This window comes from Myotis myotis, unplaced genomic scaffold (assembly GCF_014108235.1).
Source record: "Myotis myotis isolate mMyoMyo1 unplaced genomic scaffold, mMyoMyo1.p scaffold_m19_p_6, whole genome shotgun sequence".
NCBI lineage: Eukaryota > Metazoa > Chordata > Mammalia > Chiroptera > Vespertilionidae > Myotis > Myotis myotis.
In genome coordinates, this window is record NW_023416368.1 from 52,163,890 (window position 1) to 52,186,921 (window position 23,032).

Genomic DNA, 23,032 nt, shown 5'->3' on the forward strand with positions numbered 1-23,032 from the left:
ACAGGTGTGATATGTAATATAAAAATAAATATACGTTTTGGTCTGTGTCCCTGTTTCCTCTCTTACAACTCTAAAACACTTGGAATTTTCAGGAGTGGAGTGTCTTTCTGAATGCTAGTGAGATGACTGGTGGCGCAGGGCTCCTGAATACCCTCAGGAGAGGGGCTGTTGCCAGGGAAACCAACCAGGTAACTAGAGGGTTGGAACATTCAGCCTCAGCCCCCCCCCCCCCCCCCCCCCGACCTCAGGGAAGGGGAGAAGGGCTGCAGGCTGAGTTAACCACTAATGGCCAATCATTTAATCAATCATGCCGACAGAAGAAAAACCCCCATTAAAAACCCTAACCACAGACAGAGGTTCAGAGAGCTTCCAGGTTGCTGAAAACATAAAACTGCCCAGAGGATGGCGCGCCCAGAGGACATGGAAGCTCCACACCCTTTCCCTCAGACCTTGCCCTATGTACCTCCTCCATCTGGCTGTTCCTGGTTGGTATCCTTTTATCATGAACCAGCTATACTATTAAGTTAAGCAGTTTCCTGACGTCTGTGAGCCATTCTAGCAAATTATCAAACCTGAGATGAGGGTCATGGGAATCTTTGACTTAACAGCCATTCAGTCTGAAGCATAGGAATCAACTCGGACTGAAATTAGCATTGGAAGGCGGGGGTGGGGGGTGGGGGGGCAGTCTTGTAGGTCAGAGCCCTTAACCTGTGAGGTCTGTACTAACTCCAGGTACTTAATGTCATAACTGAATTATAGGACACCCAGTTATTACCTAGAGGGTTGGGCAATTGCTTGGTGTGGAAAACCCACAGGTTTGGTGTCAGAAGTGGTGTGAGTAGAGGAAACCGTTTTTCCTTTAATAGGTTAATGGTTATGTTAAACATATACTTCTTTATGTAGACACTGTGCTATTTATTTCTAATAGAATTGGCTATCTGTCTCATAGAATATTTCTAGAAAAATATTTCTTTCACATAATACTTAAGTAGATCACTGGCAATAGGGATTGCTGAGTTACCAATGGTATCTTTATGGTCACAACCTTAGACCTATATATAAAATGTCCTGAAATAATATTAAACCTTTTCTGGGGTGGACAGTGGGATGATACAAATGGAGACTAAGAAAAATCTACCTGGCAGGGGTAAGACAAAAGACTGGACAGAAGGAGGGGTGTGGCAAGGGAACGGCATGATCTAAGAGAGAGTGGATGAGGATTTAAACTCTGGTTGGCAGTAGGGAGGAAAGGGAAAATTGAAGAAACTCACATTTTAAAGTTCAGGATTTGGCATTTGAAAAACAAGGAAGGAGCCACAGATGCTAGTTATCATGGAAAACAGTAGCATCTTGATGGAAATGAAGAATTTGGGAGGGCCATATGATGAACCCAGTTTTGGCCCTGTTGAACTTTAAGTAGTGACAGAACATTTGGAGATTTGAGGCTGGAACCCAGAAAAGAGATTCAAGCTGGAAGTACATTTGAGTGTCACCAGCAAAATGTTAATTGCTGAAATCATTAGAATGTATGTTCTCTTTGATGGAGAAATTGCAACAAAGAAAATCAGAGAAACAGGGGCGGGGGGGGGGGGGGTCTTGAAATAGGCTCTTCTCATACTTTTATGCCCCATTATTAGCAAAAAAAGTGACAAATTTAGTTTGAAAATTACAGCAGACAACTATTGTAATGGTACCTGCCTCTCAATGATCCTCCATCTCTGGGAATGGCTTATGGCAATAGGAGTGGGGTCCAGTATCCATTTTACTACATGACCCTCCAACTCTCTAATTCATTCTCATTCTCTCTCTCTCTCTCTCTCTCTCTCTCTCTCTCTCTCTCTCTCTCGCTCTCGCTCTCTCCTGGTAACTTGGAATGGATAGACATTGTGAGTAGGCATCACATGTATGGTACAGCCCCATAGAAAAGGTTAACCAAGTCCTACCTCTAAGGTTCCTGAGGCTTAAAACCAAACCTAAAGTTTGGTCTTAGCTTCTTTTCCGACGAAACACCAAATGGCGGATGACGCCGGTGCTGCGGGTGGGCCCGGAGGACCCGGGGGCCCCGGAATAGGAGGTCGCGGCGGCTTCTGTGGAGGATTTGGCAGCGGCATCCGAGGCCGGGGTCGCGGCCGGGGTCGGGGCCGGGCCAAGGCCGAGGAGCTTGTGGAGGCAAGGCCGAGGACAAGGAGTGGATCCCTGTCACCAAGCTGGGCCGCCTGGTCAAGGACATGAAAATCAAGTCCCTAGAGGAAATCTACCTATTCTCCTTGCCCATCAAGGAATCGGAGATCATTGACTTTTTCTTGGGGACATCCCTCAAGGACGAAGTCTTGAAGATCATGCCTGTGCAAAAGCAGACATGTGCTTTCCAGAGGACCCGGTTCAAGGCATTTGTCGCCATTGGGGACTACAATGGACATGTCGGTCTGGGTGTGAAGTGCTCAAAGGAAGTAGCCACTGCCATCCGTGGAGCCATCATCCTGGCGAAGCTCTCCATTGTGCCTATGCGGCGAGGCTACTGGGGAAACAAGATTGGCAAGCCCCACACCGTACCTTGCAAGGTGACTGGACGCTGTGGCTCTGTACTGGTGCGCCTCATCCCTGCCCCCAGGGGTACGGGCATTGTCTCGGCCCCTGTGCCTAAGAAGTTGCTGATGATGGCTGGTATTGACGACTGCTACACTTCAGCCAGGGGCTGCACTGCCACCCTGGGCAACTTCGCCAAGGCCACCTTTGATGCCATCTCTAAGACCTACAGCTATCTCACCCCAGATCTCTGGAAAGAGACCGTGTTCACCAAGTCTCCCTATCAGGAATTCACTGACCATCTTGTCAAGACCCACACCAGAGTTTCTGTGCAGAGGACCCAGGCTCCCGCTGTGGCCACCACATAATTTTATACAAGAAAAATAAAGTGAATTAAGCCTGCGAAAAAAAAAATAAATAAAGTTTGGTCTTAAATTCTCCATAATACACCAGTCTGTTTTCCAACAACTGCTATCACTCCTGTTTCTGCTTTAAGGTACTTGGAGTCAGTTTCCATTGCTGTAAACAAAAGACTCAATTAATACCACTGTCTTAGTCCCTTCTGGCTGCTATAACAAAATAGCAGAGACTGGGTGTTTCACCAACAACAGAAATATATTTCCATGGATCTCGATCCTAAGATGGAGGCGCCGGCAGACTCGCTGTCTGGTGAGGACCCACTTCCTGGGTCACAGGTGGAGGGCTCAGACCTGGGGACCTAATCATCTTCCAAAGACTCTCCTCCAAACACCGTCACTTCGGGGATTAGGCTTCAACATGAGAATCTGGGAAGGGATATAAACACCATAACCACCATAAATAAATATTTAATGACCATTCCCTCAGTCCCACTCAAACTCTAGTGTGGATATGAATTGCCTAGGCATCTTGTTAAATGCAGATTCTGATTCACCAGGCCTGGGGTGGGGCCTGGGACTCTCCATGGCTACCAGCTCCCCAATGATGCCATTACTGCCGGCCTGGAGACATCCTTGAAGCGGCAAAGGCACCATGTCACTCTGCCCTCAAGGAACGCATAGTCTGGCACTGAGGGACCAGCCTTGGCTCTGTTTAAAACTATTGTTCTTAACCTAGCAAATCACTGAATTAAATCGGACATCAGTTTTTGCATCTGTAGAATGGGAGTGGCAAGATGACTAGCACATCCCTCTCAACTATTAAATTCTGTCCATTATTATGGTCAAAATTAATTTACAAATGGGTGCACCATCAACTTACATGACTGTCCATTATACAAGAGAGGAGTGGGGGGAGGTCTGGAAGTCTTTGAATTCTTGGCTAATCCTAACTTTTCCTCGTTATCCTTTTCTGTATTTTCTACTATCAACAGGTATATTTTCATAAGAAACCCCAAGTCTATGAAAGACAGTGTCTGTCCCTGTTAATCTCTTACTGTCCCAACCCCAACACAATGCTCCTCACCCGAGTGTTGAGCTAGGGATGGCTCAGTCAGTCAATAGGTCAGAAGCTTCCTTCTCATGAGTGAGCAGAATCTGGAAGCAGTTTGTCCAGTGTTCCTGGAGGTGAACTGAGACCCCTGGGAGCTGAACTGCTTTTGATCTGGTTGGCCTCCTGCCCAGCTTCTAGTTTTCACCCTAGCTCCTGCTGGTTAGGAACCCAGCCCTGAAGCCCAGCCAAAAAAGCTCACTCATTCAATTCTCACCAGCCCAGGAGACAGACCCTGCTATGGTACTATCACCACTACCATCCCAATCCCCAGCTACTCGGTCGTTCTCATTGGCCCAGAGAGACCTCCCAGGACTGCAGCTCAGATCACAGCTCAGATAATGGGATACCCTGCAACACTTGAGAAATTCTCCCCCGGGGCCTGAGTCTGCCTGCCAAAAGCCTTTTACAAATGACTTCTTTACATTTACAAGTAGACTAGAAACACAGCAACGCATTTTGCAGGTTAATTCCCTGTATTGACAAAATAACAGCTATAGCTGAAGAGGTGAAATGTATTTGCTATGGAATTTCGGTTTGATCGCACACTTTAATATATATCTATGCTTTCATTATGAATGAACTGTGACCATATAACATCTTTGGGACTTTGTTTCCTCATCTGCAAAATGATTGGACAACTCTCAAGTGCTTTCAGTTAAAATGCGAGATAAATGCCTTTACCAAGCAATGAGATTTTCCCATTGTGTTCATACTACAAAGTATGGCATGATCTCACAGTTTGTGGGTAGTTGTGCGTGTGAGTTTTTCTCCTGTGAGGTCCTTGAAGACAAGGGTTTTGTTTTACTTGCTGCTGAGTATCTTCTGCGGTGATCCATTCACAGTAGGCCCCAGCAAGCACTGACTGAACTGCACACATTAATAACTAAGTCATAACACAACACCACAAATACTCCACACTTGAACAAAATTTGCAAAGTTTCCTTTATAATTCTGAACAACCCTTTACACCCTGAAAAAAATCGTGTTGTTTGTTTTTTTTTTAGATAAAAATAGTCATGTTGAGGGGGAATATTGTAATACTTTTAATACTACAGATAATTTAAAAAAAATAGTCATGTCAAAATTCATCAGCAGAACCTTGAGTTCCTTTGGTGACTTGACAGTAGAAAATGCGGATGAGGGGGAATTATTTTATGGATGAATATAGCCCAGCTTCTCAGAAAGCACCTTGGGCAGGTGCCAGAAGAGGCAGGAACTGGGAGCTCTGCCTGATTGATGCTCAGAAACCCTGATGCCACCGCTCCAGAGACAGAACGCTCATGACAACCCGGATGGTTAAGAAGGAGGCACCAGAGAAGCACCAGAACATCAAGATCGATGGCATTGAGCTTGTGGGGGAGCTGGAGCTAGGCCGGAGTTGCTCTTTTCCTGACAAATTGGCCTCAGAAATTCCCTGGATCACTTTAAGAACATTTTGTAAAATATGTAAATACTTGTTTCTCTTATAACCCCTAGTAAGGAAATAGTGGTTTGAGAGCCTAGCAGAAGAGAGAGTTGTTAAAAGATAATGTTCAGAAAAAGGTAAAATCATAGCTCCCATACAGCTATAAAAATAAACATGGGTTAAAGAATTTCTTTTTAATCGTAAGTGAGGGAATCGGGCCAATGTTGTTACCAGTTTGAAAGAAAAGTCAAATCAGCACAAATGTATAAGGAGTAAAGGAACATTGAGATGAATTGCACATGGGACAAGTCTAGTTTATCCACATGGGAGAAGTAAATTAAGATCACTACTAGATGGGACACTTTGTAGAGACCTACCACTTACAGACAGCTGCAAGCAAGTCAAAGACAAGGAGCGGGGCTGGAATCTGCTCACCTGGACAGGTATGTTATAGAGGAGGAACAGTTTTCATTGAAACACACATTTTTTCTAGTTTACTTGACCTGCAGTCCTATTGGGTCTCTAAGCTAACGGACATTTATTTCATCATGCTTTGATGAGCAAATTGCTGTCATTTCATAGTTGAAATAGCTCCTGGTGTCTGAGATGCCGCTATTCCAAAGTGCTCATTAAAAAAGAACCACGTTTTTTATATCCCAGATCCACGTGTGACAGAGCTGACCTTCTGTTTTTGAAATTCCTAAGAACTGGACATTCTCTGCTAGACATTCTCTACTCTGTGCAGAAACAGGCCATGAGGCTTTTCCTTGTAAACAAAGCCGAATTATTATTTCCTCCAAAGATAATACTGACTCTGCTCACATACCCAGGTGGGTATTCTGTTGAGAACCTGGGTTTCTGTACCATGAAACACAGAAGATAAGTTGGGCCTGAGACGGTTTGAAGGCTGGCGTTACCTATTACCAGGTTTCATACCTGAAGTCATTCCTCCCAGAGGTGCCCGGGGTTTGCACAGCTCTAGCTCTCCTCTCAGAGGTATCTCTGATCTTTTACTGCAATTCCCCAACTGCTAGAAGCACAAGTTGATCCCTGAGAATGAGACCTAGAGAAGAAGGCAGAGCCAAGTTAGGGAGCCACGCCCATCTCTCAAAGCCATCCTCCCCCAGAAGCACGCAGCCAGCGACTTTGCCCCCTGCCATCCCCTCACATGCACCACCCTGGTGGTCTCCCCTGGTTTTTCCATCTCAACCCAGGTGCTGAGCGGCCTTTGCTCACTGATCTAACTTGTTCTGTGGTGCTTCATCCCCTCCTCTGCTCTGGGAGCTCCACCTGGCTCCCTCCTACCCCAGGCCACTCTCTCTTCTCATGAATGTTCCTCTTATCTACTTGCCTGTCCAGGCAGCTGGCAGCTTTATTCAGAATCTAAAAACTCGTGTAATCTTGAGCAAGCCTGCTGTGAGAAAGGATTAGGATCCCCTTCGCTAAACGGGGGGGGGGGGGGGGGGGGGGGGGGGGGGGGGCGGGGGGGGGGGGGGGGGAGGGGTAGGTATTCTGGAGGGCCAGGCACGCTAAAAACTACCAATTGGCTGCCTGGACCATAAAAGCAGTTCAGCCTGGCCTTTGGTGAATGTCTCAATTTTTTTCAAGCAGAATGGTATTCCCAATGGACCCACCCAGGTTAAGTTAGCTGCAAAATATACATTCCAATAGCTGAATGAGTTGACCTGTTGTATGGGGTTATTTAGTATTGTTCATCTAAATACTGGAGAATGTCTGTCAAGTACAATGGTTTCCGTGGTAGCTCAGTTGACGTTAAACTGTTCTGACAGTAAGTAGGCAACAGGTTCAGCAGCGTCTAGGAAAATCCTGGTTTGTGTTAATAAAACCATGCCATCAGCTTTGAGAAGGGCGCATACTCTGTTCACTGTGCCTGGCAATGTCCTCCCAGTTATTTAACGGCTGTATTGTTACATATGAGGGAGCGCTGATGCCAAATTAGGACACAACCCTGTGTAACACATTTAGAATTGGAATTTACCCTCTCCACGACAAACTTGGAATTCTAGAGCTTAAATCATAGATTCATGCGAAAGGTATTTATTGAGTGCATCATTGTTCTAGGAACTGGAGATACAAAGATGAATAAGACAGGTCTCTGTCCTGGAGGAACTGAAGATACAGCAGAGAAGTAAACAGTGCAAATGAATATGGCAACATTTTCACATGGTTGACTTGTGCCTATCAGTCACTGTCTATTCCTGGGGTCTAGGTTTCCTGAAAATGTACTAACTTAAGTAGAAATAAAATTCTGTAGTAGTATTATGACACATGGTCTTATGGGAGCACTAAAAAGTGATCTTGTCAGAAAATAAAATCATCATAAAAATCATATTATTTTGTTTCTACTTCTGGTATATTTTTTAATTTAAATAATAAAAGTAGCACATGTTTACTGTAAAAAAAATCCACAATCCCATCATTTTTTGGTGGGGAGAATTTGCAGAATTGAATATTTATGAAAAAAGTCAAAATCCATTGATTCATTCATCTATATTGAAACTGACTGATAATACCTACTCTACCATCTTGGCTCTGCCCTCCCATTTTTTTTTACTATTTTGTTCCTGAATAAAAAGAATAATAATGGCCCTAGCCGGCTTGGCTCAGTGGATAGAGCGTTGGCCTGTGGACTCAAGGGTCGCGGGTTTGATTCCGGTCAAGGGCATATGCCTGGGTTGCGGGCTCGATCCCCAGTGGGGGGTGTGCAGGAGGCAGCCAATCAATGATTCTCTATCATCACTGATGTTTCTATCTCTCCCTCTCTCTTCTTCTCTGAAATCAATAAAAATATTTAAAAAAAAGAATAATAATGGTCAGTAGTAGATTATACTTAAACCCTGCTCATTCTTCATTTAATTAAAGCTAGTTGGGAAAAAAGTGTTTGCCAAAGAGCAGTGGCCTTTGTTTTGTATTATTTAAGCTTTTAGAGATAATAAAAGAGTTAACAGACCCCTATTTAGTAAATGACTTGAGTCTATAGAATACAAGATCACCATATGAAACTAAAGCTGAGGTAGACAACTTCTTCTTTCTTTTTTAAAAATATTTTTTATTGACTTCGGAGAGGATGGGGGAGAGAGAGAGAGAGAGAGAGAGAGAGAGAGAGAGAGAGAGAGAGAGAGAGAGAGAGGAACATTAATGATGAGAGAGAACCATTAATTGGCTGCCTCCTGCAGGCCCCACACGGGGGATCGAGCCCACAACCCGGGCATGTTCCTTGACTGGGAATCAAACTGTGACCTCCTGGTTCATAGGTTGATGCTTAACCACTGAGCCACTCTGGCTGGGCTAGACAACTTCTTACACTGGTGGAAATTAGTACCATTCGTTCCTTTCAAAGAGGTCTTTCATGGACAACACTTTCCCTACATTCATATTCATTATTAGTTCTGTCACTTCAACCTTAATTCTTTCACTGAAATCAGTCATAACCACCCTTTTCCCCAATAGAAAAATGAGTTATAAGATTATCTAAACTTAGTAAGTCAACAGGTCAGTCCAGGTAAGTCTTTTGAAGGGTTGTTTTACAAAATGTGCAGAATATATTTGGCTTCTTAGAAGTCTTTCTTGAGTAAGATAAAAATATTAAAGACCAAAGCAAAAAATGCAGATTTTTAATTTCTGACTATTTTTAAAAAGAGCTTCTCCTCAGGACTAACAACCTAAAATTCAACACCAGGTTTTTCTCTATCTTACCTCAGTTTCTGACTTTGGCCAACTCATCTCTTTGTACCTAATTTTTTTTTTCCACCTAAAACATCATACAATCACTAGAAGGTGATGCAAACCAAATCATGAATAGGGATTAGAGAGGATAAATACATTAATATTTTTAAGAAAAGAGTTTTAAACAAATCTCTTTAAGATAGCAAAGACAACATAAAAGACTCTTTCATATCTTTGACCTATACTTTATTCACCTCGAAAATGAAGAGTTGAGGTAAAGATTTCTTGGGTCCAACATGGTATTAAAATTCTATTTCAAAAATAAAAAGAAATAAATTCTATTCCCATGATATTCTATTATCATGAGAATATGTTCAGAAAAGTAAGAAATAAAATATCAGACAACAGCTCTAACCGGTTTGACTCAGTGGATAGAGCATTGGCCTGCGGACCGAAGGGTCCCAGGTTCAATTCCAGTCAAGGGCATGTACCTTGGTTGCGGGCACATCCCCAATGGGAGGTGTGCAGCAGGCAGCTGATTGATGTTTCTCTCTTATCGATGTTTCAAACTATCTCCTATCTTTCTCCCTTCCTCTCTGTAAAAAATCAATAAAATATATATTTTTTTAAAATCAGACAACAAACATAAATAGTAACTATCTCAAATGCTTCCAATTAAGCCTCTTCTAAAACAAAGTAAAATTTCAAAGAGGCTTAGCTGGTGGTGGAAAATACTCTAAAACCTATGGTCTGACTCAGGCCAAAGTCAAGGAATTAATGCAGTCAGAGCCACAACCAAGTGGACATGGTAGCAGAGAATCATTTAGAGGAGATTAGAAAGGAATTTGCTAGTTTCTCCATTCTGGTTTTATTCAAATGAATAGGAATTCACTTCTGAATTTTTAAATTGCACTTAATAAGGAAAGATCACACTAGATATAACATTAGGCATTTCTCCAGGTCATTCATATGCTTCTTGGGTGGCTGAAGGCTCTGCCCTCAGCTTTAGTGTATTTGAGGTATATATGAATGGCTTAGTTTAATGAAGTGTCTTTTTTTTATTATTATATATTTCAGAGAGGGAGGGAGTGGGAAAGAGATTTAGAAACATCAATGACGAGAATCATTGATCGGCTGCCTTCTGCACCCCCTACACTGGGGATCGAGCCCACAACCCAGGCTTATGTCCTGGCCGGGAATCAGACCATGATGTCTGGTTCATAGGTCGACGCTCAACCACTGAGCCACGCAGGCCGGGCCAATGAAGTATCTTAATGGCATATTTACTAAAGCATTTAATCTACTCCTTGGGGGTGAAGAGATCAAGTGCATCCTGGTTAAAGAGCCGAGTCTTGCTGAGATAGGAGCAAGGCTGCTGCTGGCTGGAGTCCATAGACTCACCCTGTGGCTTGCTGATAACCTCAACTTGCCAAACTTAAAATTTATCACCAGGCATTCTGAATTAGAACCTGAGACATTTCATCAATACCTGTCAATCCACAGCCAGCAAAGAAAGCAATGCAGTGTCAAGCTTGGGTTCTAATTTAATGAGCAGGCCATAAAGCTGTGACAGGTTGTTTTTTTCTTAGCTTCCCTCTTTCACCACTGCCCAAGCCAAATTCAACCAAACACACAGGGTTCAACAGAATCACTCTGAGTTGAGAGAAATCCCCATAGACTTCCCCACCATCCACCTGTGTAACGCACTAGAGAACTGGCTGGCCAATAGGGCCCTGGTGTATTTGACTGTTACATAAAGAGATTAAACTAAATGGTTTTTAGAGCTAACATTCCATAATTCTATTTCACTTCATTCTTTGGGTAACTCATAGTATGGAGAACCCTGATTTCCAACTTTTGCCTCAAGGAAACGTGATTTCTTTTTTCCAAAATACAATCTCTATGCTACAAAAAAGCTGAAGGCACCTAGTTTAGCTTTACTCCTTTAGGGTGGGTATTTAAAGAATGAAACCAGGAATGGCTGCTATTTAAAGAAGCAGTCATTTTAAAAGAGAATAAAAGCTATAATTTAGAATGGAATTGTTTTTAATGAAATAATGCCACATATAAAGGCATCGTCTTTTAACCTATCTCTGTAGGAATAAATACCACCCCCGTAGCTCTGTGTTGTAAATGGCCTCGCCAAAGAAGGGGACCCTGTAAACAAACTGCTTTTATTTTAGTTAAGATGTTTAAAAAGAAAAGCCTAGTTCTTCTGCAAAGAACCTGAAAATCACTCCCATGTACTACCTACAGGGAACTGTATCAGAATAAAACCATATTAAGCTTCACTCTGGGACACATAATTACTAATCATGTAATTATTAGGCGTGTTATTATTTCCACCACTTCCAGTGCAAGCAACAGAAAGAAGATTAAAATGTTCTTAAACGTTGGCCTGTGAAGCTGAAATGAAATGAAGTGTCAAGGCCAGATATTCATTCTGACTTTCTCTATAAACGACACAAAGAATAACACATTCAATCAATCATTTCTGGGCCAGGCAAAAGAGAGGTAGTCCACAAGAAATCCGGTTTTACACCAAGGTTCCAATGGGGAGAAGGAGTGGGTTGAAAGAGCGGATTCTTTAACCGAGTTGAGTGACAACTTTTCATCCAAACAGGACAGAATCATTTAGCCAAATTGTGTAGAAGCAACTAAATACCTTCTCCATGAAGCACCCCACTCTTAGGCTGCAGGAGGATTAAACCAGTTATTTCTGAGTTTCTTCAAGTCTCTTTTTTCAGTGATTCCTGGAACTTTCACAGACTTATCCAAATGAAACACATGCCCAGTTTGAAGGCAAATCTACCACAGAAAAAGCCTCCTTTCACACCCAGTTCTATCTCGCCTCAGTCAGTTTATTCAAGATTCTGGCCTTGCAGGTTTCTGAGCTCAAATTTTCATTTCAACTACTCCACCTCCTAGAAATACCTAATGGACTATTAAAGAATTGGCAAAGAGTAAAAGAAATATTTCATAACTGGTATTTTTATTTTGGTTAGAAAAATTCACAGGTTATTTTAATTCACTGCTATAGTTCTCAGCCCATTTTAGAAGAGCAGTTGGGACTGGGATTATTTTATGGTGCTTTTCTCTAGACTACCTGCAAGTCATTAAAAATGCACCCCCAGTTGGGCCCATGGTTAATTACTATTCTCTGCATAATCCATCTGTGAGGACTCGGTATGAAAAATATTGTATTCCCCATTTTGCTTGTGTTCCCAGGTTATTTGGTCCCTTTGGTTGGGCTGATCTTGACCTGATTCTCATAAAAATAAATACAATGGAGTTAGAGTTCACAACTGTTGGGCATCATGGTTGCTCATGTGGGATGACGCAAGGTTAGACAGAGCATGGGAGTTCTAAAAAGTGACTTGCATGTGTGCAGCCCACATCGTTTCCTTAATGAAGAAGGCGATTAATCATATAATCCTGAATTGAGAATCTCCTTCTGAAACATGCTGAAGTGCTCATTGACTATATCTTTGCCATCGAGCAGCAATACGTTAGTGTTTGTTTAGTAGGAGGGCTCTACTTGCTACATTCACACTTGATCTTGAACTTCCAAGACCCAGAATACACACAGGAAGAGAAGGCAAAGCCAATTAACAGAGGTAGCCTGAGAATTTATCAATTACTAATTGTGCCCCACCTCAGATTAACAGTTAAAGTTCTCATAGTGCCATAGTTTTAATTTTAGATATGAAAACCCAAGAATCCATATTAAGTCAGCCCACTCATTGGCATTTGATCAAGAAACTAGTGGAGCCTTGGCCAGTGTTGCTCTGTACACCAAAAGGTGGAAGGTTCAATTTCCTGTCAGGGCACATACCCAGGTTGCAAGTTCCATCCCTGGTTGGGGCATGTGCAGGAGATGACAGATCCAAGTTTCTCTTTCACATTTCTCTTGCTCTCCCTTCTCTCTCTCTCTCTCAAAATTAAAAGAGAAAGAAACTACTAGAAATAAGGAAAGAGCACGACATTGGGAGTAAGAAGATCTGGGTCACTTACTACCTGTGGTTTGTTTCATCTGTCTTGTGGGGCTGACACCAGCCGTATCTACCTGACAAGGTTGCTGTAAGCATCTCAATGGGGATATGGGCCTTTGTGCTGTTTGTAAACAATAAAGGACTTTACAAAGTCCTTGAATAATTCACTTTCCTGTTATGTGTTCAGAAAATGGAATACATTTTCAAACAAAAATTTTACTAAAATGTTTCAAAAGGACTGAAAAAGTCCCCAATAAAATTATCTACTGTTCTTCTCAGAAACAGAAAGGGTTAGCACGGTAGCTGCGGCCCAGGGAATCAGAAAACAGAGTTCGACATCTGGCGTCAGGGGGAGCACTGAAAATACTTGAATCTTTCTAAGAAAGTTTGGGTAAAAGAGATTCACAATTTTCCACAAGACCTAATTTCAATTTAATTACTGATTTTTTAACTACAAAGCAGCAAAATATTCACGCAAACAGAGCTATTTATTGGCCACCCCAGGGCACTTGTCCTTAGATTGGCCCCTTCTTGCACTTTACAATGCCTTTGGACACCTGTAAAATTCCGAAGGCAAAAGAAAACATCTGCTCACACCCCTGCTTTTATGCCCCTGGGTTCTATGAGCCAATGTTATTATTAACTTATTAATAATAATTATATTATCATGGTAGGATTTAGATTAGACCACATATACATGGCAATGGTAAATTGAATGGATGAAGTATTATTTTAATTTCAATGGAATTATAGTAATTCAGTTATGATTTATTGCTAACCCAATGAAGGGCCCCTAAATGTCTAAGTGCCTTAGGCCCAGAGTTACTTAAAAAGGCCAAAATAATTAAACACAAGCCTCAGTATGAAGTAGAAACAATAGTTCAAGAAGCAGTTTGAAGATAACATCAGTTTCTCTAAGAAACACTGTCGGTTGGGGTGTTGAACACACAATGCAATATACAGATGATGTATTATAGAACTGTGTTCCAGAAAGACTCAGGGGAAAGAGATGCCTTGCTCTTTACAAGGCTCAATTTAAATTAAATCACATCCATTTCTTTTCAAACTAAGTTGTAAAGTCACAAAATAGTCATGCAAGCATCTTCTCGAAGAAGTTACAGAGAGAAATATGTGAATATTTTTCTTGATATTGAATCAATCTTTCCTCCATTCTACCTCTGTCCCTCTATCCCTCCCACCATTTTTCCTTCTTTCTTTCTCCTTTTCTGAAAGACAACAGGCTTAATTTATAAATAAATAGGAAACAATATAGCCTGGTCAAATTCTCATACTTCTTTATCTTTGTGAACGCATCCTGCACCATCCCCGACTCTCCTAACGGTAATGATGTGGGAAGAGAACGTTTTATTTGATTGGGTCAAAGGTGAGAATCCCAGGACAATATTGTCCTTTTACTAGTCTTCGGTATGACAGAAAACATAAAACCAGAGGCCACATACCTATCTTATCCACACATACCATCAACATCGGTAGGTATTCCACCACAGCCCTGGGCAGTTCATTCTGGCAAGCATTCTACCCCACAACCACTCCTGTGTCCTGAGACCCAGATTGCTTTGACTGCTTGGCCATTCCTTGTATTTTCCTCCTATCTACTGTTTGTAAATAGAAATCAGCTAAATCTGATATTTCATAACATCTACATGAATCTTTCTGATGCTAAAGTACTATTCAGTTATTTCTATGTGGTATCCAATACTGGATGATGTGATAGATTGAAGATAGGTATCTAAAGTTACTTCAGAGTTACTTAGAAGTAAATATTCAACATAGTCATTTGTACCTGTGCGATGTAGTAAAATTAATCAAACTGTTTCCTCATTCTAAAAGGGGGTAATGATGACTGCAGGTATATTATAGGAACTAAACATGATAAGGCAGGAAGAATGCTTTGTTACAATGACTGGCAGAGAAAGCACTCAGCAACAGTTAACTAGGGTTAATGTCGTTGTGAGGACAAGAGGCAGTCTTTGTGAGGAATCAAGCAGAGGACCAAGCCTAAGTAAATATCTGAAAGAACCTCAGTCCCTCTACATGCCAACCCTTCTTTCCTTTTTCATATTGTAGTGTTAAAAGATGTGAGTGGACAGGATCACTAGACAGCACTGCTTGTAATTAACATGGGGAGGGGGGGAGCAGCTGAGAATTTGGTTGCAAGCACACTTAAAAGGACCTCTTTGGCACAAAAGATGATTCAGATGTAACCTGCTGCTATCCTGGATAATGCTAGAATTACTCCCCAAGATGGAAATAGCATGATCACTGGATCGGTTGGAGTTTGTGGTCAGGCATAAGACATTTTTAAGAAGCATGAGGAACAATCTAATTTGGATGTAACTAAACCTTAACAGTAGTTGAAATAGCAATTTAAACCTTTACTCTGAAAAATTATCTTTTCACTTGACAAATGCACATGATAATGACAAATGCCCTATATATCTTCTGTTATATGAAATTATAAATGCCCAGTTCAGCCCTCTCTGGGTGGCTCAGTTGATTGGAGCATCATCTTGTGCACTGGAAAGTCGCAGGATCGATTCCTGGTTGGGGCACATATGGGAGGTGTGACGGACAGATGTATCTCCCACATTTCTCTCTCTTCTCTTTCTCTTTCTCTCTCTCTCTCTCTCTCTCTCTCTCTCGCTCTCTCTCTCCTCTCTCTCTCCCCCCCTTTCCCCCTCTTTGAAAATTAATAAAAAATAAAATAAAATATGACACAATTTCATTATGGTGGTAATTCCTTTTATAATCATTTTTACTGTGAAATATTTCAAAAACTTTTTTAAAATATAGAGACTAAGCTTCTGGGTATATACTACTTAGCTTAAGAAATAAAACATTACAAATATAATTGACCTTATTTCTCAATTCTTCTTGCCCCTGAACCCTGAAGTAATCACCATACTAAATTTGATGCTATTTACTCACTTGGGATGCATTATCAAGGTTACTTTCTCAGGACAAGATAAAAAGGCTAGTATTCTATGAATCTTTGGAGTTAATTATTCCCTTTGTGCCTCTAAATAGAATTTATGAAGTGGGAAGGTCTAATGATATCAGAATTAGGTACTCTTTTTCTATTAAATCAAAAGGGAAAATATGCCATTTTAAGGCCACTCCAACTGTGAAATGTAACATCCTATAAAAAAATAAAATAAAACCAAGGATATTAAGAAACATAGGGAGAGAAAACTGTGTAGATGTGGAAAGAATTAAAGATATGAGTTTCAACAATATGACGGACTATACATAAAAACCCTCCTGCTAGATCAACTGGAAATGCTGGGGGGAATTACACAAACTTTTAAAAAATGCACAGCTAAGTGCAGATAAGAGAAAAATACCCAGATGCCAGGAATAATGAAGCAACTGAAAACTGAACTACCAAAAGAGTTGGCTACCCTGTGTTTGCCTCAATGGCAGGTGGTGAGCAGTGGTTGAGATCTAAAGAGTTTGGTTTTAAAGGGCTGAAAAGGATAAGGGATGAGAACTTGACTCTTGCCAGGTGTAGAACTGAAACTCAGATCCCAGCATAAAACTGGAAGGACTAAACTCTCAGTATGGGGAGAGGAGGTAATCTGCCCACCAGCAAAAGAAGACAATAGACAATATGGAAATCAGTTTACTTGCACTTGAGCTCTGAGTGGGGAAAATAAATCCCTTGAGAATTCATAATATGACCTGCACGACACAGAGGATTGAATTTATAATACATGTGTTCTAGGAAGCCACAGTGAAGAAATTACAAAGAACTAAATTCTAAGCCAGGGATTCCCATTGAGTGTACACAGAAGTAAACCCAAAACTAACTTGGAAGAATATTCTGAACCCAAGCTGCACAGGAATTTTATAGATAAAGCTCTACTGCAGATACGCTCATAATCGAAGATTTAAAACAGAACAGAAAACAATCTATACTAGTGGATTCAGCAGCCAACAACAGCAGATGGAAACACCCAAGAAATTAACACAATAGAAATGTCTGATAGGAACTACTAAAAATTTATGACTAAAAGAATTATCACATATTTTAACTTATTCTTCTAAAATTCTGATTACTACACACTCTACATTCCTTAACATACATAAAAATGAAAAATGAGTAAGCATCTGCTAAGGGAACGATTAATAACAGCATTTGGAAGGAAGATGGGAGCAAAACCAGAAATAGGAAACATTGAATTATTTGCCACTGAATTACTTTGGCACCACATAATAATATAAAGGTCGGGACTCACTTACCAGCTAGCTGCTATAGGGAAGCATGGCCTCCTCCTGGAAATGTGTAAATTGAGGCTCTTTCCTCAAAAGTACCTGCAAAAACAGTGATGTAGAGCAAGCAACTACCTGGAGAAGCGCTGCGGGATGTTGGACGATATATCAAAGCTAACATGGTGGCTTGAATGCAGGAGACGTGGCGGTGAAGAAAATGTTCTACTCACCTTCAAATAGTTCCTATATTTACTATTTGTGATGCTTTGTAAGTTAATGATTAATATAGTCACCACTGTCTCTTTACCTAGTTTATTCTGCTGAGGCCCCATGTAATAGACAGCATGGTTTCAATACCTATTTGTTGATTATCATGAACCTAAACTTAAACTTTCTGCTCGGCCACATGTACGCAGGAAATGAACTCCATTTTATATTTCCAGTCATTTCTTGGTCTTTCCATTGCCACATTCCCATCTGATCCTGATCCTCTTTCATTTGGTTATCAGATATGTTACTGACGCTTACCACGTGCCAAGTGCCGCTGTTCTAGAGGCTACAGCATTAAGGTGGTTGCAGGACCTTTCTTCATGCCTCCAGTGCTTCCTGTTGCAATGGAGTCTCTTTGATTTAACCTTCTTAAAACACGGACCGCTTGCCTACCTGTTCAAAACCCTTCAATGCTTCCCTAAAAGATACAGCCCAAACATTTTGTCTTGATATTATAAAGCCCTCCGAGGAGAAACTAAGATGGCGGCATAGATAAACACCGGGAAATTGCTGCTTCCCACAACAATCGATAAATGCATCAAAAACACAAGGTGGACATCATCCAGAACTACAGGAGGGCTGGCTGAGTGTACATTCTACAACTAGAAGGAGAGAAAAGCACACTGCGAGCGGGAGGAGCTGCGGAGGTGGAGTGCAGAGGTACGGGGGCTCGCGCGCGGAAAGGGTCTGGCACCGGAGGACGCGGCTGTCTTTTTGAATCCGGAGGGAGACACAAGCTCCCGACTGCTCTGAAATCCGGTTCCGGGAAGTCTCTGGCGACCCAGGGCTCATACGGGGAGAAACTGGACTGTCTGGCAGCGGGCGAGCTTGAGAGCGGCTTTCCCTCAGAGGTGCTTGCAGCCATTGCTGGGACACTGGGACTCGGACTCCTTAGGGCGGGGCTGAGAATCCGCCATAGCTGCTTTCTCCGCCCTTTGATTCCTTGAGACCCCGCCCCGCCCAGGCTGCCGCAGAGGCTTTTGCATATGAATGCCCCGGCCTTTTGCAACCTATAATTACCTAACCACAGCCGGGCCAGATAGACCCAGAGCTTCCAAGAGAAGGCCCAAGGCCCCACAGCGGCTTGCATTGCTACACAGCTGAGCATCATCAGGGCACTTCCAAACTCCAAAAAAAAGGAAGGGGAATCTGCAGTTCTCTTCGTAGTTCCTGCTGTGTAACCTCAGGCAGAGGCTAAATTAGCACCTCCTTAGATCCAAGAGCCACTGTACCCAGTGGTCAGAGGGGGACCATCCAGATCACAACTCTTCAGATCCATAAGGGACACACTCAGGGTGCAGTCTCAGTGAGCACCAAAGCCCCACTGAAGCAAGTCTTGCCCCAGAAGGGTGTCTCCAGCACAGAAGTTCTCCCACTGCAGACACAGCTGATTCTCACTGCCAATTGTCCTGGAGGTCAATTCCTCCCAGTGATCCTACAACAACCAAGGCATAGCTACAACAAGACTGTGCACAAAGCCCACGAGGGGGTGCACCAAGAGTGTCCACCTCAGGTAACTGGGGAGGCTGAGCCACTGGGCCCTACAGGACACCTAGCACACAAAGCCACTCTATCAACACAGGGAAGCAGCCAAAATGCGGAGACAAAGAAACAGGTCACAAATGGCAGAAATGGAGGAAAGCAAACGACTGGATATAGAGTTCAAGGCCACCTTTATAAGGTTTTTCAAGAATTTTATGGAAACCGCTGATAAATTTAATGAGTCCCTCAATAAGTATAGTGAGACCATGGAGGACATGAAAAAGGACCAACTAGAAATTAAGCATACACTGACTGAAATAAAGAATAATCTACAGAGATCCAACAGCAGACAAGAGGATCCCAAAAATCAAGTCAAAGATTTGAAATACAAAGAAACAAAAAATACCCAACCGAAAAAGAAAAGAGATTCCAAAAATATGAAGATAGTGTAAGGAGCCTCTGGGACAACTTCAAGCGTACCAACATCAGAATTATAGGGGTACCAGAAGAAGAGAGAGGGCAAGATATTGAAAACCTATTTGAAGAAATAATGACAGAAAACTTCCCCCACCTGGTGAAAGAAATAGACTTCCAAGTCCAGGAAGCGCAGAGAACCCCAAACAAAAGGAATCCAAAGAGGACCACACCAAGACACATCATAATTAAAATGCCAAGAGCAAAAGACAAAGAGAGAATCTTAAAAGCAGCAAGAGAAAGACAGTCAGTTACCTACAAGGGAGCACCCATACGACTGTCAGCTGATTTCTCAACAGAAACCATGCAGGCCAGAAGGGAGTGGCAAGAAATATTCAAAGTGATGAATAGCATGAACCTGCAACCAAGATTACTTTATCCAGCAAAGCTATCATTCAGAATAGAAGGTCAGATAAAGAGCTTCACGGATAAGAAAAAGCTAAAGGAGTTCATCACCACCAAACCAGCATTATATGAAATGCTGAAAGGTATTCTTTAAGAAGAGGAAGAAGAAAAAGGAACTCTTACCATTTGCCACAGCATGGATGGAACTGGAGAGCGGGTAAATACTACAGGATCTCACTCATTTGTGGAATATAATGAACAACATAAACTGATGAACAAGGACTGATCCAGAGACGGAGAGGCATTGATTGGACTGTCGGGCTTTGGAGGGAGGGTAGGGGAGGGTGGGGGTAAGGGGGAAAGATCAACCAAAGGACTTACATGCAGGCATATAGGCCTAACCAATGGACACGGACAACGGGGGGGGGGGGGGTGGTGGTGGTGAGGGCATGAGCGGGGGGTGGGGGGGTAGAGGGTAACGTGGGGACAAGGACACATATGTAATATCTTAATCAATAAAAATATATTTAAAAAAAAAAAAAAGGAAAGCAAAATCAGGCCTGAAATGACCTTTCTAAAAATTTCTCTCACCCCTCTCCTACTCGTTTATTTGCATTGGTTTGGGAGGCAGTGTCTCCCAAATAAGCCACATAGGGTTCTTTCCTCAGAGGGTCAAATGAGAGAAGAGGAGAGGAGGGGAGGGGAGAGGAGGGGAGGGGAGGGGAGGGGAGGGGAGGGGAGGAGAGATCTAACACTATAGGTTCTACAGACATTATAAAATGATAATATGAATAATTCTATACCAAAAATAAAAAATAAAAACGTAAACAAAATGGATAAACTCCCCCCAAAAAATACAAATCACCAAAACTTGCAAAAGATGAAGCATAAAAATCTGAATATCTTCCCATCTGCTTAGAATTAGAAATTAAACCTATAATTATGTCTTCACAGTGAATCTCATTTATTTTAATCTCACACAAATTCTTCCAGGAAATATAAAAACAAAACTCTTTCCCATTCATTTTATAAATCCAAAGTAATTCCACTGTAAGACAAGGACAGTACAAAGAGGTAATGTCACAGGTCAATCTCACTCATGATGCAAAAACCATATAGTACATGTAGATGAAAAATTCCTCAACTAATTTTCAGCAAACCAAACCCAATAAGTCATAAAAAAAGGATAATGCCTATAACAAAATTGGATTTGTCCCAGGAATGACAGTTCACTTAATATTTAAAAATCAACCAAAATAATTCAAAACAATAATAAAATAAAGAAAATCATATGGTTATTATAGGTGCAAGAAAAGCATTTTATATACTCAATATTCATTCATGATTTAAAAAAAAAATAAATGGTAAACTAGAAATATAAGGGAGTAGCATAAGTTCTACTAAGTAAGGGTCCCTTCCTCCTGCTCCTGTGTGATATAAGTTAACATCATACAAACTGGTGAAATTTTGAAAGCTTTCCTATTGGGATCAAAAGCAAGATAAGTATGATCACTCTCAGTGTTTTATTTTACACCTCAGACTTCTGTAGGGCATAGCTAACCCAATGAGGAAAGAAAGTAAACAAAAGGTGTAAGGAAAAGAAGAGAGAAATAAAATAGCCACCATTTAGAGATGTAAGAAATCCAAAAGAATCTACAGAAAAGTTATTCTAATTAAGAAGAAAGTTTTAGAAAGTTTCTGGATATAAAATCAAAATACAAAAATCTCTTTTATTTCCACTAACCAAAACAAACATCTTTAAAAATATTGTTTATAATTGCATTAAAAATATCATATTCTTAGGAATAAATCTATAAAAGATGTAAAAGATGTCTCCCTAGAAAAATTATAAAACATTATTGAAAGACATTGAAGACTCAAATACATGGAGTCTTCTGCAAATTAGAAGACTCAATATTGTAAAAGAGTCAGTTCTCAAATCGACCTATACTAGTAGATTCAAAGTAACCCCAATAAAAATTCTATTTGGTGTGTCAATGTGTGTGTATAGAACCTGATCAGCTGAATTTAAACTCTATATAGTAATGAAAGAGGCCCAAAACAGTTGAGAGACTCTTTAGAAAGAACAAGCTGGGATAACTTGATCTACCTAATGTCAAAACGTATTGCAAATAAAGACATTATGGTCCTGGTGCAAGAATAGACAAACTGAATAGAGCAGAGAGCTGAAAGCACATCATGCACATAGGGATGCTGATTTGACAGAAAGGTGGCATTGCAGAGCACTGAGAAAAGATGGTCTTAACAAATGGGTAAATTGGATATCCACATAGAGAAGAAAAAAATGAAATGTAACTCCTATCATCTAAAGTGGATTTCATGTCTAAAATCTGTACGATAAAGCAAATAAAGCTTTTATAAAATAAGAGAATCCTAATATATAAAAATCCTGGATCCATCATGACCGGAGGCACGACCAGTAGCCAACAACAGTAGAATGAAAAAATGATGGTATATCCTACAGTAGAATACTATGTATACAACAATAAAAATGAAAAAACTATAGCTACATGCAGTAACATGGACACATATTACAAAAACCATGCTGAGTAAAAGAAAACAAACACAAAGGGAAATATATTACACTACATTTGAATGCACGTATGTACATGATGTATGCATTAAACATAGGTGAAACTTAGTTATACCATTTAACCCTGGGTAGAGGCTAATGTTGGAGAGGAGGAAAGGAATACTGGTTTAGATGGGACATGAAGAGGGCTTCCAAGGTACTGAGGTGTTCTAGTCTTTGGCATGTACATGGGTGTCTACTCTGGCCTAATTCATTGAGATGGTGCTTGGTGTACTTCACTGTATACATATTATGCTTCACACACACATACACACACTTAAAAAAGGAAAAGGCTGATAAAATTGGCCAGAGATTACAGTAGATAGAACTCAGGTGCTCATATAATTTCTATACTACTGACTTACTTTCTCTTAGCCTGCAAATAATGGAGAAAATTTTTCACATACAGAACTTTCTATTAAAATAATATTCCCTCTTATCATGTTCACTAGCTACACAAAGAGTATCTGCAAAATGGTATTAAAAACAGAAACTGTGCTTACACTGCTAGTATATTGTTTCTTCATGTCACTAGCATATTTCATGCTTTGATCA

At 41.1% G+C, this 23,032-nt stretch overlaps 1 long non-coding RNA gene and 1 pseudogene across 1 annotated transcript; one reads left to right on the forward strand and one right to left on the reverse strand.

Moving 5' to 3' along the window:
- Positions 1–2,002: 2,002 nt before the first annotated feature.
- Positions 2,003–2,928, forward strand: LOC118659038 (annotated as a pseudogene).
- A 194-nt stretch (positions 2,929–3,122) lies between these two features.
- LOC118659302 lies at positions 3,123–6,738 on the reverse strand. Its single transcript, XR_004968491.1, has 3 exons — positions 6,638–6,738; positions 6,338–6,464; positions 3,123–3,311 (listed from the first exon to the last, which is right to left on the reverse strand). It is a non-coding gene; the product is annotated as an uncharacterized LOC118659302 (long non-coding RNA).
- Positions 6,739–23,032: the final 16,294 nt, after the last annotated feature.